Source organism: Macadamia integrifolia, chromosome 6 (genome assembly GCF_013358625.1).
Source record: "Macadamia integrifolia cultivar HAES 741 chromosome 6, SCU_Mint_v3, whole genome shotgun sequence".
In the NCBI taxonomy this organism is placed as follows: domain Eukaryota; kingdom Viridiplantae; phylum Streptophyta; class Magnoliopsida; order Proteales; family Proteaceae; genus Macadamia; species Macadamia integrifolia.
In genome coordinates, this window is record NC_056562.1 from 40,005,805 (window position 1) to 40,023,795 (window position 17,991).

The following is a 17,991-nucleotide window of genomic DNA, read 5'->3' on the forward strand; positions in this document are numbered from 1 at the left end:
TGTCAACATTCATCACATAAACATTTCATCATTTGGCATTTAAAAAGTAACATATCACACATGCATAACAATGGGAGGATGACTAATCTACATAGTATATTCATGATGGCATGACTAGACTAGATACATTTAAATGAATGCCAAACAATGCCTTGAAACAAGGCCAAATGTCTTCTCCCCACTTACCTGTAGTGTGCAAGGATTCCCGTTCGGTACGGGTGAGATCCGGTGCGAGAAGCGTAGGATTTGGTGAACCTAGCATGATTGAGCGGGGTTAGTACCTCACCAATTTGGAATCAAAATTAACGAGATCCGATGACAAAATCATGTTTAGAACGTTAAAAGAAGGTCGCACGTCCAATTTGGGTCCAATCGGACGTAAGAATCACCTTCGGGGCCACACAGGTGGGTCAGACAGGTGGGTTGTCTGGCCCACCGGTTCTACCCACCGGTTTGGACCGGCGGGTAGGCTAGCCCGTCGGTTAGGCCCGTCGGTCTGGCCCGTCGGTTGTGCCCAAAGGCCCTGCCCTCTCAGGTGGGTGCTCACAGGCGGGCCAGATGGCCCACCGGTCCTACCCACCGGTCTTGGCGGGAAAACTGCTATTTCTTCTCAACTTCCTCCATTCTTTGGGGATTCAAATGGGGGCTTTTTCCAACTCATTCTTCACACTTTCAAGTCTTATAGGATGGCTCTAACCTAGATCTAGGTTAGATTCAAGTGATGGGAAACCATCTTACCTTCTTTGCTCAAGAATAACTTCAAACCCTCCAAATCACTTTAAACCCACAATGCTTCTTCCACCTTGTCAATACCTCTTCAAATTCTTCAAGATCAACACATAAATCATCTATTAAACCTTAGATTCATCATTTCAAAGGGGATTTACAAGATCTTAAGACACCCTACTCGAATCAAGGGTTTAAGCTTGGGTATGGTGAATGTTTAAGGAACCCGACTTTGCTTACCTCCAAATGTAGATCTAGAGTTGAAGATCACTCTTCCGGCGTCGGAATGGGAAGATTAAGCTTCGGCACCGCTGAAATCCTTCTCTTCTTCCTCTCCCTTCTCTTCCCTTCTTCTTCCCTTTCTTTTCTCTCTCCTCTTTACTATCCTCACCAACGTACGGGTGTCATAAATGAAAAGAATAGAAAGTCATAAATACTATATATATATATATACTTCCTAAATAACAGAATAGTGCACATGGATGGGTCACTCAGGTGGGTGGGTGCGCCCACCTGTCCGCCCACCTGAGGGCCAAAACTTGGGATTTTGACAGAGTTCGGGCTTCAGCGTGAACCCCACCCTAGCGTACGATGTAGTATAAATATATACCTTAAAATACGGTTATAATACCTGCTTTATCCGTACATGACCTTATGGTAGGTGCATGTACACGGCTTGGGCACTCCCGTCTCTTCTGGCACTGGCTCGGACTTGTCGGGCCAGCCGGTGTTTAAGGTCACCCTTGCCATCATAGCCCATAAGGAACCCGCTCTAACTCCCTCTGGTTTGGTTCCTGCATGGTTAAACCGGGTCAACCGCGTAATCAGACCAGGTTTAAGAAGTAGGGTATTATAGTCATTGTATTTTGGGGGCTAAGGTTTTCAGGGTGAGTTTTTTTGTCGCTTTTTAGGTGTAATCTTTCTTCTGCATAGTAAAACATCTTTTTCTTCTCCCACGAACGTGGCACACCACACCGGTATGTGAACCTCGTTAAATCTCTATGTTGTGGATCTATTATTTGTTTATTTTTCGTATTTTCTTGGTGTTTGATCTAACATAAAGCATATAGGTGATGACCATTCTACAATGATATTCATAAATACAGGTCCAAAATGAAATTCCTATAGGTGTATAATTAACAAATAAATAGATAAATCTTACAGACCATTAATATAAAAGTAACTAAATAAGTAGAAAGAAAATCCCATCCAACTGCAATGTGTCCTGTAGACACAGCCTCACAATTGTATTGATCTTCTGTTTGTCTCTGCTCTGGTTCCACCATCTAAAAACATATATCAACGAGGAGTGAGCTTCACAAGCCCAGTGAGGGGTGAATATGCAAGCACACATAACATCATCATGCAAACACACTCACAATAATATCCACAGAAGCACAGCCATATGATCTGTTTATTAATTTAAATTCCATTCTAATTACTAGGTCTTAATATGTGGGTATAAGTGTTATAAGCAACTTAGGTAGTATCCCCTACCCTGTACATTTGGCCTTAGAGATACAAGCTAGTTGCAAGCACAAGTCAACCAGTCTCGGAAAGAACCTCGATCACCCAGCTAACCCCTAAATAGTAGTAACCCTTGACAACCATATTTCCGAAATCCCACACCATCATCGGTCTCCCATGCTGTCCGACAGTCATGCGTATAGTATGTCGTACCATGTTGTGCCCTCTTAGGATACAGTACGTTGTATCCGGATGTAGTAGCCCTCTGCGACCTACCACCGAGTGGGATTAGCCAATACCTTACCCCCTATTGGCATGAGATTATAGCGTTGAGATGTGATCCGAACCATATGCATCTACATGCATCCATAGCATCTAATCATACATTTGTGGTCATAACTGTAACACTAACCTTCGAGCTCACGATACCGAAAAGAACCTCAGCCACACCATGCCTCAGACTGTCAATATTACAACCATCACCGCACAGCTATCATGCTACACATCCATAAAACCTCAATCACACCAAAGTCGGTTAAACAATGCAACATGTGAAATATATAATTTCATATAAAATAAATCCATAACACAATAAGCATCACATTCCACATGACCATGCAAAATACAAAAGTATAAAAACACTCTATAAAACAAAACAATTACCAACTCACTTGATTTCCCAAATTTGGTGTTCTTTCGCTGAATTCCCGATCACGCGTATCATCACCATATATTTCAGGTTCCTAAATAACCAATCATATTTGAGATTAATTTTATTTTCATAATCATTTAGAGCTAAATTTCTGCATCGGAATAAACACTCAACTGATAAGGAGCACACTGACCTCAAGTCAGTATTTCCTTCAGCTAATTGAGCCAGCATACCAATCCAACTTCTAATGCCTATGTAGGTTGTTCACCCAACCCACATAGCGAATGAGTCAATTCTTAAACTACTGGAACAGTCCTATAGGTATTAGATCACTAATTATCTAACTGGATTTGTCTATAATATCCTTGGCTCCTTAATGCACTTGTGTGGGGTTTCCAAGTACAGGTAGGTCAACACTAGTATTTCACAACCTAGCTCTTTCCTGACATTTTCTTCCTTACTTGAATCATAAACCATACCCTCATACCATACATGCAATTTTGGGCAGATTGGGTCACACATTTGCAGTTTATCAAGCATTTGGAACCAACACTGTCCCAAAATCACTATTCTGTTAGGGCCAAACCGGCTGGCCAGTTCCCTGGTAGAATAGGCTATTTTCATCCTAAAACCCTGTCTTCTCCCTGGCAGAATTTTTTCGGCAATTCCTGTACTTGAACCTTGTCTTACACACTTCATTTTAATTACTATATCCTATGGAACTATCACCCAATTCCAATTTGGGTTTCTAGGGCAATTCATAGGGTTAGTTGGGTCCCAGTTCACCCAATTTGCACCTTAGGTGTACCAGCTAAATTTTCTACCAACTTCTGGGCAAAATTAGGATTATGTGGATGTCAATCTCACTACCAATTACTATCAATTTAATCCAATTGGGAAAATCCCTATGATATAGGGTTTTTGGGACAACCCTACAGTCAATTGGGTCCCAATTGGAGTCCAATTGGAGTTTTTGTTGTGGGAGGTTGTATTGGGTTTCCACATGAAATTTTTCACTCCCAATTTCAATTTTAGACTAACCCTATCTCTAACCGAATTCTGCCCTAGCTCAATTCACTCAAATGGGTTAGGGTATCTTACCTATATAGGGTTTTTGAGGTAGGCAGGCAGGGTAGTTGATGCTTAGGTGTAGCTGTCCATCTCCAGGTACCTTCTCCAATCATGGTAGCACCTCTGGCAGCCTTCTCTTCATTGGCAACAAGTGAGAAGAGCAGTGGTAGCAACAGTAGCACCGTCTCTCTCTCTTCTTCCCTTCTTCTTCTTCTTTTCTTCCACTCTTTCCTTCTTCCTTTTCTTCTCTTCTCTGCTTCATACAATTTCAGCAGAAAAAGGAAGGTGAACAGTGGCTGACTTTCCCTTATTTAATGGCTAAATCAGACCTTAGGGTCTGTTTGGCTAGTAACTTAAAAAGAACTCATTATTATAATTCTTTTAAAAATTGATAACTAATTGTAGACCCCACTATTCCCTATGTTGTTTGGTGCATTTAAACCCTTAAACACCCCTACATATGGTAAAATTGGGTAAAATCACACTACAAAAGGGTGGGACCCACAAAAGAGAAACTCAATTTTTGAGCATTCTGCCACCTAAACTGGCTGACTGATTTGCCAGCAGGCAGTCTGCCGGTTGCCTTCTTTTCTGGTCCCTAGCAATCTAAACCCCTGACTTGGTTAGTCTACCATCTGTGGGGCTATTTCCACACCTACAGACTATTTCACCCCTCCTACTTAGCCTTTTAAATTGTCAGCTTCCACCCTACATAGCTATATGCGGGAGGTTCATGGTATGCAGTTCAGTATCTTTCTTGTCAGACAAGTCCTAATATTGAGGTTTAGATGTCCCGAAATTCAGGGTGTTACACCAGGCACTGGAATCCTAAGACTATTCTAAAAAGCCACATCATAGAGGGCCACCTCAATGTTGTCGGCGTCTGTCGACTCCCATGTGTTAGGGACCCAGATCACCACTTCCTTAGGAATCCCAAAATTCACTTTGAGGTTATCTAGAGACTTCACCGAAAGAGTCCCCCAGATCTTTCTAGCGGCATGTCTTGGCCCAAAAGAAGAGGCCGAACCTTCATCACTGTCCACCTCCTTGAACTCCGCCTCGGGGCTACTGTCCGAGGGCTCAAACTCGTCAGTGTATAGCCTCGCTCGAGGTTACAGGCTCCTCGGGATTAGGCCGAACCTTGGGAAGACTTTGGCCTAACTATGGATGGGGGGAGGCTAATCGGACATAACCTCATCAATTGGAGGCTCGGCCACATAGATATGACCACTACCTTGACCAGGGACGTATTGAGGCAAATCAAGAGAAATCAAAAGTGAACAATAACTTAAATAACTTACTAGTTCAAGGGGGAATGACATGTCGAAGTTTGTGCCTACAAAATAATCGGGCCGAAATTGCTTCCAACACCGAGCCGAACACTATTGAGACGATCCGAGATTCAATGATCTGACCATGATGAAAAATGAAGGAAGGGGGCTCACCTATTTATAAGCTGAAAGGCAGTGGCATTAATGGACCAGATCCACTAAGAAAGACGACCACGATCAAGAGACATTTGACGTGCCCAATGAGAGCCTCAAATGAGGAGTGCCATGGGGCGATCAACGCGGATTTTGTGTTGAAAATACGATGCATGACAGCCGTATTAAATGCACAATCAGATGTGAGCTGGAGAACCAACCCAAAGCTCTTGAAACTCTGGAAAGCTGATCCGACTTGCCAGAGTGAGGTGATACACTAATGCAATTTCAGACTGATTTAGTGCAGCAACAGATGCAGAAATATGTATAGGGATGATGAATTGGGAGAAAGGGTAACAACAAGAATTGATACAACCCAGCCAAGTACCAGTGCTAGGCCCAAGAGGACTAGGAAAATATCTGTGTGAGCTGTCGATTATGTCAACAATACTCTAGAACTTCTAAAGGAATGATGGGTTATGAATTTGAAGGACAGCTGTAACTTCTTGGCAGAATATGCAAGGCATGTTTGTTGCATGACCGTAGAGTATCCTTAAGAAGAAGACAAGAGGAGAGATTATAGTAATTACTTGTGAGTTAAAAAAATAAAAAAATAAAAAATAAAATCTTATTGGCCCTGTTTTTCTAGTTCTTCAAACTTCTCATCCCCTTCTAAAGGAGTTTCACCAGCTCGAAATTGGTCTTACCCTTCTCAACTGATTAATTCTCTTCCTTAAATCCAAACCTCCAACCTATCAATTAGTACTTTCATCCTTCCTCATTCCAATGGCTGATGGTACTCATTTGACAAAGATCGATGAAGCCATTAAAAACCTTCAGACTCGAGTACTTCACAAATGCAAGAGATGTGTTGCTGCCAAAAACCCCGCTAGTCCAACCTACACAAACACAGACGAAGGAGGCCCGGAACTTTGTCCGGGGTTAGTCCTCCGACGCTCAAGTCAGGGTCGGCGGCACAGTTTAATAAGTGGGTAATGGCGAGGGTCTCAGAACCTACCTTCCCCTTTCTTCCGTGCCTTCTTATATAGCTCTTCGGCCTTAGGGTTTTTTCCCCTTCTTCCCTCTTAGAGTCCTACTAGAATACGTCCAACCATCTGGGAGAATATTCCCCTCATGCAGGCGACGTGACCCCGCGTGATTCTGCGGGCGTGCCTCGGTGATTGAGCGTGCTCGGGTGTGAGTGGTTCCTTGGGCCCTTCGTCTGGTGGGGGACACGTGTCCTAACAGTGACACGTGTCATTACCCCCCACCGAGAGGTTATTTTGGCTATATCAGGAGCCCCCTTACTTCCACTAGGAGCTTCTTCCTGTGGGAGTAACTATCTTCCGAGGTTGACTTGTTCCCTTGGTCCTGGCATTACCAGTGACCAAGGCTTTGCGGTCGATCAAGAGGACCTTTGGCCGCTTCGGATTGGCTTTACTGAGCCCCCTGTCGAAGGTGGAGCCTTCGGTCAGCACTGCTCGGCTTTGCCGAGCCCCCTGCCGAGGGCGGGGTCCTTGGTCAAGTTCGTTCGGCTTTGGCCGAACTCCCAACCGAAAGGGGGAACCTTCGGTCAGGTCCGTTCGGCTTTGGCCAAACTCCCAACCGAAAGGAGAGACCTTCGGTCAGGTCCGTTCGGCTTTGGTCGAACTCCCAACCGAAAGGAGAGACCCTCGGTCAGGTACGTTCGGCTTTGGCCGAACTCCCAACCGAAGGAGGGACCTTCGGTCAGGTCCGTTCGGCTTCGGCCGAACTTTGGCCGAAGGGGGGACCCTCGGTCAGGTCCGTTCGGCTTTGGCCGAACTCCCAACCGAAGGAGGGACCCTCGGTCAGGTCCGTTCGGCTTTGGCCGAACTCCCAACCGAAAGGAGGGACCTTCGGTCAGGTCCGTTCGGCTTTGGCCGAACTCCCAACCGAAGGAGGGACCCTCGGTCAGGTCCGTTCGGCTTTGGCCGAACTCCCAACCGAAGGTGAGATCGTTTGCTAGGCCTGCTTGGTCCATTCGGGCGCAAACCTCGAGGCTTCGTACCCTGACGTGGCGGTGCCATTAATGCTCGGAAGTCGTACCGCCATTCTTCCATCTATATAATGTGGGGGGCCATTGTGGGGCAACCTTTCTTTTTTCCCTTCGGAGAGCTCACCTTCGGCCTCGGACCCCCTTCTAGCCTCGTCCACTTCTTCCCTAGCTTAGCAACAAGTAAGTGATGTCTTCCTCGTCGGGCTACAGCCCATCGTCCCGCGAGAGGTCGAGACCAAGACGTTGGTATAGGAGTCCTGGGGAAGTCCGAGGGATGTCCTCGGATTCCACCGACTCTCCCTCCTCCCGCGACTCATCGTCAGCGGCCACACCGTCGGGGTCCAAGGGTGGCTCCAACGGTGAGGAGTTCAGGGAGAGGGTGCTCGACGCCCGAGCCCAGACACAGGAACCCCTAGAAGTTGAGGCCCTTAAGATCGTCTCCACGATGGACGAACTAGAACTGGAGGAGCTAAGGGCCTCCTTCGGCGTTTCGGATGCTTTCGAGCTCCGTCTGCCCAAACCTTCGGACCGAGCCAGCTATCGGAACCCCGAGGAGCTGTGCCTGTACAAGGAAGCCTTCAAGGCAGGCCTTCGGCTGCCCCTCCACCCCTTCTTCACCAAAGTGTTTCGGCACTACGGGGTAAGCCCGACCCAGCTAACGCCGAACGGGTGGAGACAAGCATTAAGCTTCATCTTCTTCGTTCGGCACAAGAGGCCTCTCTCCCTTCGACTCTTCATAAGCTGCTTCCTTCTTCAGGCCTGTAAGGGACTTACGGGATGGTACTACTTTTGCCCCCGAAAGGACCTTCGGCTCCTGAAGGGTTACCCGAGTTCCATCCACGGGTGGAAAGATAAGTACTTCTTTGTGAAGTCGACCGAGGGGGTGCCCTTCGGCACGGTCTGGGACATCCCGGACCTTCGGGATGTGAACTCCGCCCCTGCCCTATTCGGGGCAGATGCGGAGTCGTTGGCGATGAGGCGGCAGGAAGGCTGTTCTCCAGTCGAGGCCGACTGCCTCAAGTCCGACGCCATCCTCTTCAAGTTCGGGCTTAGCCCGGGTGAGTTAGGCTAGACTTCGTCTTCTTCCTTCGAGTGTCGGTCCTTCGTACTAATACCTCTTGTGTCTTCTTGCAGTGCAAGTTACCAGAGCCGAGGCCAAGGCCGCCGCCGCCGCAAGACAGGCAAAAATAAAGGAAGCCAAGGCCCGTGACGCCCCCCAGCAGCCGAAGTCCAAAAGGAAAGAAAAGGCGGGCCCGTCTTCTGAGACCCCGAAGAAGAGGCCCAGGTTGGAGGGGTCGACTGCCGAGGCTGTCCAAGCCCTCGCTGCTCCCAGAGACGGTCTGGCTCAAGGTCCTCCGTCCGCCACTGCCTCCCGAGGCCCGAAGGTCCCGTCGTCGAGGGCCGAGGTGGGGTTCATCCCACAATGGTCGGTGAAGGAAGATGACTCTCTGACCGTCGGACGAGTTGCCAGAGAGTTGGTGACGAAGGGGAGTCTCCCCCGAGACGCCACCGAAGCCCAGAAGCAAGGGACGGCGGCACTGCTCACCTCGGCGTGCATCTTCATGGCGGGGGTAAGCTTCGGTCCCCTTCGGCCTTCCTACCTCTTGAGATGCCAACAGTCCTCGGTGTCATGGCCGTGGTCTCTGTGGAAGTGGCAGTATCTATCCACATTGCGTCTTTCGGGATGTCTCCCCATCTTTCCTGGCCACTTCATGGCCCTGGCATCTGGAGAATCTTTTATCTGCATTAACACCTCCGTTCGTCTTCGGTTCAGGGGTGCATACCTCTCAAACTTCCTTGGTGGACTGGGGGCCCTACCGCGCTCGGACTTTTGTCTTTTTCCTTCTTCGATGGGTTTATCATCAACCCTTAAAGGTCTCTTCCTCGCCGCCTTCCTTTCGACTTCTTCATCTGCCTGGAGGGTTTCCTCCATCTGGATATACTTATCGCATCGCGCCCTCAACTCGGTCAGATCTCTAGGCGTATGCTTCGCCAGGGACCTCTTCAATTCCTTGTCCTTGACGCCACCTAGCAGGGCCGTGAACTCCTCCTTCGGATCAAGGCCCCTGATCGTGATCTTTTCTTGTTGGAATCGCTTTATGTAATTCCGCAGCGATTCCCCTTCTTGCTGTTTGACGTTGGTTAGGTTTAACGTAGTCTTCTGGAGGGGCTGGCTACTAGAGAACCCCTTCACAAAGAAGTAGCTCAGGTCGCTGAAGCTGTGGATCGACTTCGTCGGTAGTCGGTTATACCACAGCCTCGCCGCCCCCCTGAACGTCAATGGAAGGGCCCGACACATAATATTTTCCGAGACGCGATGAAATTGCATGGCGACCTTAAAGCCTTCCAAGTGATCGACGGGGTCCCCCGACCCGTCATAGGTGTCGTACTTAGGCAGGCGAAAACCGACCGGGAGCGGGTCCCTCATGACCTCGTCAGCTAAGGCCGTATCATTGGTGAGGTCGGGCTCGCGGTTCCCAGTCTGGTTTTCTGCCACCTTTCTGATCTCGTCCTTCAGGTCTAAGATCATCCTCTTTAATCCCGAGTCCTCGGACCTCTGTTTGTCTCCTTGGTGCTGATCCCCATGCGGGTCTCTGGCGGCGCGTCGCGTCCTACTTCGGGGCGCGGGACTCTCCCTTGCTCGGTTTCGGGGATCGCGGCCGGCCCTCGTCGATCCCGTACTGCTTCGGTCTTCTTCTCGAGCCCTCTCGAACTGGACGTGAGTCCCCGGGGGTGCTCCGCCGGTCTTATGGGAGACAGCTTTGGAGACCTCCCTCATAGTCTCTGCCATCCGGTTATATTTGTTCTGGAGGTCTTCGAATTGCTGCCTTGTCACGTACTCCTGGGCCGCGGGAGGCTGATGGTCGCTGCCTTCCCGTACTGAATATTCAGCCGACCGCTGGCATCTGACGGACACTTCCCGGTCATCATGACCCCTTTCCCGTCCAGTCTCGGCCGAGGGAGGAAGCTCCCCTGAAGGTTCTTCCCCCATGTCTACGTTGGACGTCGCTCTCGTCCTTCTTCGGTTGTAGGTTCTCCCCACCATTACCGTCGTTCCCACAGACGGCGCCAATCTGTTGCTGCCAAAAACCCCGCTAGTCCAACCTACACAAACACAGACGAAGGAGGCCCGGAACTTCGTCCGGGGTTAGTCCTCCGACGCTCAAGTCAGGGTCGGCGGCACAGTTTAATAAGTGGGTAATGGTGAGGGTCTCAGAACCTACCTTCCCCTTTCTTCCGTGCCTTCTTATATAGCTCTTCGGCCTTAGGGTTTTTTCCCCTTCTTCCCTCTTAGAGTCCTACTAGAATACGTCCAACCATCTGGGAGAATATTCCCCTCATGCAGGCGACGTGACCCCGCGTGATTCTGCGGGCGTGCCTCGGTGATTGAGCGTGCTCGGGTGTGAGTGGTTCCTTGGGCCCTTCGTCTGGTGGGGGACACGTGTCCTAATAGTGACACGTGTCATTACCCCCCACCGAGAGGTTATTTTGGCTATATCAAGATGACAGAGTATCGGTCCAAAACTGATTCCAATTTTGTTGATATCACCAAAGCCTTACAACAGTTCCAACTCTACCTGTCCGCCATGGATGCTAAACTTTCAACTCTACCACAAAACCCTAGCACTTCGTCTGGATCTAGCTTTCATCCTCCATTTGACACTGCTTCAGCATCCCCCATATGGACCTCAATCTGGACCTAAGTATATGAGACTGGAGATGCCCCGTTTCGATGGCACAAATCCATTGGGTTGGGTCCTTATGGCTCAGCAATTTTTTGAATACCATTCTACCCTGGAGGATCAACGACTCATTATAGCTTCTTTTCATATGGATGGACTTGCTCTATCTTGGTACCAATGGATGTCTTCGAATGGCTTATTGCAAAGTTGGCCAAAGTTTTTAGATGGATTGAAGACCAGATTCGGGTCTTCATTATTTGAGGATCATCGAGGAGCATTATCTAAGTTGACGCAATAAGGCACGGTCGCCAAGTATCAATCCAAATTTGAAGAACTCTCTAATAAGGTGAATGGTGTTCGTGAACATTTCCTCATTAGTTTCTTTATCTTTGGTTTGAAGCCAGAGCTCAACAGAGAGCTATTGGTGGCACAGCCAGAGTCATTGGTCCATGCTATTTCCTTAGCAAGAATATTCGAGGAAAATTTTGTGGCAAGTAGATGGAGTTTCTAACCCTTTTGGCCAAGATTGGGACCTCCTAGAGTTGACCCTATTCTAAAAACCCCTCCCAAATCGATGCCCTCGATCCCTGTTATTCGACCACAATTAAGTCCATTAGAGATGAAGGCGAGGCGTGAAAAGGGTCTTTGCTACAATTGTGATGAAAAATTTGTAGTAGGACATAAATGTGAGGGGAGGCTATTTATGTTAGCCGTGGATGACTCAGAGTTCATTGAGGTCACAGAGAACAGTTTGGATGCTGATCAATTAGAGACGATTGCTACTGGAGTGGAGGTAATACCTGAAATTAATCCTCATGCATTAGCAGGTGACCTCAGTCCAAAAACTTTGAGACTTACTGTTTTTTATAATGAGCATAGATTGCACATACTTATTGACAGTGGGAGCACCCACAATTTTATTCAAGAATCCATTGCTATTGCTTTAAATTGTCCAATTACTCCAACTAAGCCCTTTAAGGTTTATATTAGTAATGGGGATTTTTTAATATGTAGTAAGCATTGTAAGGGTGTACCTTTTAAGCTGCAGGGTACTATGTTTCTTGTGGATTTGTTTGTTTTGCCTATTAAAGGGGCTAATATAGTCTTAGGTATTCAATGGCTTGAAACTTTGGGACCCATCTTGACTAATTACAAAAAATTGTCCATGGAGTTTGTGTGGGAAGGCACACTAGTATCATTGGTGGGGGAATCTTGCCTTCATGATGCAGACCTGTCAGTAAGTCACTTGAAGAAACTAATCAGCAAGACTGCTTCTTTCTTCCAATTGAAGATTGAAAGTATAAGTGATTCCGTGGAACCTGCATGGCAATCATTACTTGCCAGTGTTTAGAAAATCTTACAAAAATTTCAGCAGGTCTTTACAGCCTCCACAGCCTTACCTCCTCATAGAGAAACTGACCATAATATTCATTTAGTCCCTGGAGGTATGCCTGTGAATGTGCACCCATGCAGATACCCCCATTTTCAGAAAAGTGAGAAGGAGAGATTGGTCATTGAAATGCTTCATCAAGGCCTGATCCAACACAGTTGCAGCCCCTTCTCATCTCTAGTGTTGCTCGTTAAGAAAAAAGATGGTAGTTGGAGGTTTTGTGTAGACTATAGGGCATTAAACTCCATAACCATCAAGGATAGATTTCCTATTCCTACTATTGATGAACTATTAGATGAATTACATGGAACAACTGTGTTTTCCAGACTGATTTGAGGGCAGGTTATCATCAGATCAGGGTGAAGACTCAAGACATTGAGAATACTGCTTTTAGAACTTATGAAGGCCATTATGAATTTTTGGTGATACCCTTTAGCTTGACCAATGCTCCTGCCACCTTCCAAGCCACCATGAACAGTATTTTCAAGCTCTTTTTGCAAAAATTTGTGACTATATTCTTTGATGATATATTGGTTTACAGTGTGACTTTACATGGAATTCCCAAGTCAATAGTCTCTGATAGAGACCTTATTTTCACAAGCAAGTTCTGGCAAAACCTTTTTAGACTCAGTGGTACTACCCTCAAGATGAGTTCAGCCTACCACCTCCAAACTGATGGCTAGACTAAAGTTCTCAACAGATTTATGGAACAATATCTCAGGTCCTTCACTCAAGAAAATCCTAAAAGTTGGCCCTCACTTCTTCCTTGGGCAGAGTTGTGGTATAACACTTCATTCCATTCTGCCATTGGAATGACTCCCTTTAAGGCTTTGTATGGTAGAGACCTTCCACTGTTGCATACTATACAATGGGAGCTTCTTGTTGGTGTACGATGTCTTGTATTTCGTTAGAGTTTAATCCAAAGAATACTGGTGTAGCACCTCAACAGGCAGGACGGCGGTCCCGCTAGTCGGTTAGCGGGCCGTGGGGGTTGTAAGGGGGCAGGAGGCTCACCTGCATAGTAGGGGTTGTAGGGGGCGTAACCCCCCACTCAAATTTTTTATTTGAGGGCAATTGTGTACTTTTCAAATTAAGGTTTTTCGCTATATATTTGTAGCGAAGGTTTCTTTCTCTGTAACGTATGCAATACTGAGAGGTGTGAGGGACGAGCATTGTAACCCTATTCTCCATTGATAGTGAAGCAGGATCTCATCTCCTAGGGACATAAGAAATCTTTCCGTGCCTCGTAAATCTATGTGCATTATTTGTTCTTATTTTTCCATTATCTTCTGCATCGCTTTAAGGTTGCAGTTCTACAAATTGGTATCAGAGCTCTAGGTTTTCGTTTTCTAGGGTTTACTATCACGATAGCAAGGAAGGGATCGAATGTCAAGTATGATATCGAGCAATTCAATGGGAAGAATAATTTCACTCTCTGGCCTCAAAGGATGAAGGATCTTCTGATACAACAGGGTTTGGCGAAAACGTTGTTGGAAAAGTCGAAGAAACCTATAAAATTATTGACGAAGATTGGAAAGAGATAGAGGAAAAGGCGGTAAGTGCTATTCGATTAAATCTTTTTGATGATGCCCTACAATATGTTATAGGTATTGAATCTGCACCATAGTTATGGGCGAAACTTAAAAGTATCTACATGACAAAGTCCTTAAAGAACAAGTTGTTCGTGAAGAAACAATTATATTCTCTACAGATGGAGGAAGGTACAGATTTATTAGAGCATCTTAGCATATTCAATCAGATCATAAGTAAACTTGTAAACCTAGAGGTTAAGATCGAAGATGAAGACAAGGCGTTACTGTTGCTATCGTCATTCCCAGAATCATATAATCACCTGGTAACGAATCTCTTATATGGGAGGGAGACCCTTGAGATAAATGAAGTTACGGCTGCCCTCATGTCTAATGATACAAGAAATAAGGCCAGTAGTACGAAATCTCAAGGAGAAGGTCTTTTCTGAGGTGACAGGAGCAAGAAAGAGGGAGATCAAATCAGAAGGGATTTGGAAAGAGCTGATCAAAATCAAAAGGGGAAAAGACAAAGGTCTCTTGTTACTATTGTAAGAAGGAAAATCATCTAAAGAGAGAGTGCTTGAAGAGGAAGGCAAACTTGAAAAATGATACGGCCAAATTGATTGTCCAGTAGGGTAAGAACACGTGGTATCTAAGGAAATGACACGTGCCGCCCACCTGATAGAGACTACAAGGATTCTGACCACGTCAACCGCGTGAAGAGAATATTCCCCACGAAGGGGATATTACGTATCCGGATAGGACTCGAAAAAGAAAGGAGGCGGACCCGAGGAGGACTCCTCTAAGGAAAAGAGAAACCCTAAACCTTAAGGACTATAAGAGAGGGCCCGAGAGGAGGAAAAAGGTAAGCAGAAAAGACCCACACCATTACCCTTGTGAAAAGCTGTGCGGCCGATCTCTAATTTGGGCATCGGAGGACTAACCCCGGATAAACCTCTGGGCCTCTGCCTTCTGTGTTTGTGCAGGATCAGCTCATACCGATTTTCGACAGCATCAAATTGGCGCCGTCCGTGGGAACGACAGTAATGGTGGGGAGAACCTACAATCGTAAGAAGACTAGAGCAGCGTCAAACATAAATATGGGGGAGGAGGAACCTTCAAGAGGGCTCCCTCCCTCGATGAAAATCAGAGAAGAAAGGGGAACTAATGATCGGGAAGGATCCGCGAGGGATCAACGTTCGGCCGGATATTCGGTGCACGGAGATAGTAATCCTCTACCCCCTCCTAGAGCACAGGAATATGTGACAAGGGAGCAGTTCGAAGCCCTCTAGAAGAAATATGACCGAATGGCCGAGGCAATGAAGAAGGTCTCCAAATTTGTCTCTCAGAAGACTGGCGGAGCACCGCGAGGCCCCCATATCCAGCCTGAGCGAGCTCGAGACGAGGATCGGAGTAGTACAGGATCGATAAGGTCTGGTCATAATCCTCAGAACCGAGCTATGAGGGAAAGTCCCGCACCCAGGGGAAGGACACGGCGTGCCGCCTGGGCTAGGCATGGGGAACCATGCCAAGGAGACGAACAGAGACACGAGGACTCAGGGTTGAAGCAGATGATCCTGGACCTGAAAGATGAGATCAAGAAGGTGGCAGAAAACCAAACGGGAGTTCACGAGCCAGACCTCACTAATGACACGACTCTAGCTGATGAGGTCATGAGGGACCCGCTCCCGATTGGCTTTTGCCTACCAAAGTATGACACCTACGACGGGTCTAGGGACCCCATCGATCATCTGAAAGGCTTCAGGGATGCTATGCAGTTCCATTAAGTCTCAAAAAACATCATGTGTCGTGCCCTGTCATTGACGTTCAGAGGAGCGGCAAGGCTATGGTACAATCGTTTACCGACAAAGTCGATCCACAGCTTCAGTGATTTAAGTTACTTCTTCATGAAGGGATTCTCCAATAGCCAACCCCTTCAGAAGACCACGTTGAACTTGACCAACGTCAAGCAACATGAAGGAGAATCACTGCGAAACTACATGAAGTGCTTCCAACAAGAGAAGATCACGATCAGAGGTCTAGACCCGAAAGAAGAGTTCACACCCCTGCTGGGAGGCGTTAAGGATAAGGAGCTGAAAAGGTCTTTGGCGAAGCATACACCGAGGAACCTGGCCAAGTTGAGAGCTCGGTGCGATAAGTACATCCAGATGGAAGAAACCCTTCAAGCCAATGAAGAAGCTAAAGGGAAGATGGGAAGAAAAAGGATCTCAAGAGGCGACAACAAACCTTCCGAAGATAGCAAAAGATGAAAGTCCGAGCGTGGTCGGGCACCCAGTCCACCAAGGAAGTTCGAGAAATACGCTCCCCTTAACAAAAAATGAACGGATGTGCTGATGCAGATAAAGGACTCCCAGGATGCCAGAGCCATGAAGTGGCCAGGGAAGATGGGATGACACCCCGAGAGACGTAATATGGACAAATATTGCCACTTCCACAGGGACCACGGCCACGACACCGAAGATTGTTGGCACCTCAAGGGGGAAATAGAAGGAATGATCCGAAGAGGATATCTAGGCCGATTCATGGATCGTGAAAAGGAGGATGCCCAAGACGGTAATGACCGCAGGGACAACCATCGTAGAGATGGCAGAGGCGGCTATGAAAGAAGGGGGCCAGCCCGCAGAGGAAATCAGGAACGACAAAGGGACCGGACACTCGAGGAAGCTGACCATCACCTCTGGGACGAGAATAAAATCCCAACTAGGGTTATAGCGACAATCTGTGGAGGCCTAGCCGCTGGAGAAAGTTCAGTCTCGGCCAGGAAAGCAAAAGCCTATGCAAGAAGCGTACATGAGGCGGAATGGTCAAACAAGAAGGCGAGGATGGCGATGGTTATTTCCTTCTCAGATGACGATCTGGAAGGGGTACACACTCCGCACGACGATGCCCTGGTAATCACCATGACCATAGCCGATTGCAGAGTGAAGAGGATCTTAGTGTATAACGGCAGTTCAACTGATATCCTGTTCCTTAAAGCTTTCCAGAAGATGGGCCTGGACGAGGGAAAGCTGAAGAAAGTCAAACACCCGTTGTAGGGATTCTCTGACGTCCCAGTAAAAGTGGAGGGATCGATTGAGTTACTGGTAAGAGCCGGCACCGGAAATCGCCAAGTAACAGTCATGATCAACTTTCTGGTAGTAGGCATTACTTCGGCATACAACGCCATACTAGGGAGAGTCAGTTTGAACTTGCTAAAGGCTATCGTCTCCACACCACATCTCAAGATGAAATTCCCAACCAAGAACGGTGTCGCTGAATGTCGAGGCGATCAGGAGGCATCCCGGAGGTGCTACGCCACTACCTTATGGAGAAGAGAAAAGGCGGGGGAGGCGCTCCCGATAGAAGATCTGCGCGATGACACCAGTTATCAAAGGGGGGAACCGGCTGAGGATCTGATACAAGTTGAGGCCTAAGAGGGGGATAACACTTGCCAATTCTAGGTCGGGGCTATAATGCCGAGGCAATAATGAGAAAAACTCATCTCATTCTTCCGAAACAACTCTGACGTCTTCGCCTGGTCGGCCTTAGACATGCCTAGAATAGACCGAGAGGTAATAGAGCATCATCTGAGTGTCAGCCCGGCAAAGAAGCCGGTGCAACAGAAGAAGAGGACCTTCACCCCCGAAATGCAGTAGAAAATAGATGAAGAGATAGAGAAGTTGCTGAAGGCCCAGTTCATCCGCAAGATCCAATACCCGGAGTGGATATCCAACGTGGTGATGGTCCTAAAGGCAAATGGAAAGTGAAGGATCTACATCAACTTCACCGATTTGAACAAGGCCTGCCCAAAGGACGGATACCCCCTGCCAAAAATAGACCTCCTCATCGATGCCATGGCAGGATATAAGGCGCTGAGCTTCATGGATGTGTACTCGGGGTACAATCAGATCAAGATGTTTGAGGATGATGTCCCAAAGACATCCTTCGTGACCGAGGGGGGATTGTACTGCTATGAAGTCATACCCTTCGGGCTAAAAAACGCAGGGGCCACCTATCAAAGGTTGGTGAATA

At 47.4% G+C, this 17,991-nt stretch overlaps 1 long non-coding RNA gene across 2 annotated transcripts; it reads right to left on the minus strand.

Moving 5' to 3' along the window:
* Positions 1 to 1,786: 1,786 nt before the first annotated feature.
* LOC122081588 lies at positions 1,787 to 5,350 on the minus strand. Of its 2 annotated transcripts, XR_006141128.1 has the most exons (4): positions 5,218 to 5,350; positions 2,865 to 2,936; positions 2,606 to 2,691; positions 1,787 to 2,012 (listed from the first exon to the last, which is right to left on the minus strand). It is a non-coding gene; the product is annotated as an uncharacterized LOC122081588 (long non-coding RNA). The 2 variants fall into 2 exon arrangements; XR_006141127.1 differs by lacking the exon at positions 1,787 to 2,012 and having other exon boundaries at positions 2,113 to 2,691.
* Positions 5,351 to 17,991: the final 12,641 nt, after the last annotated feature.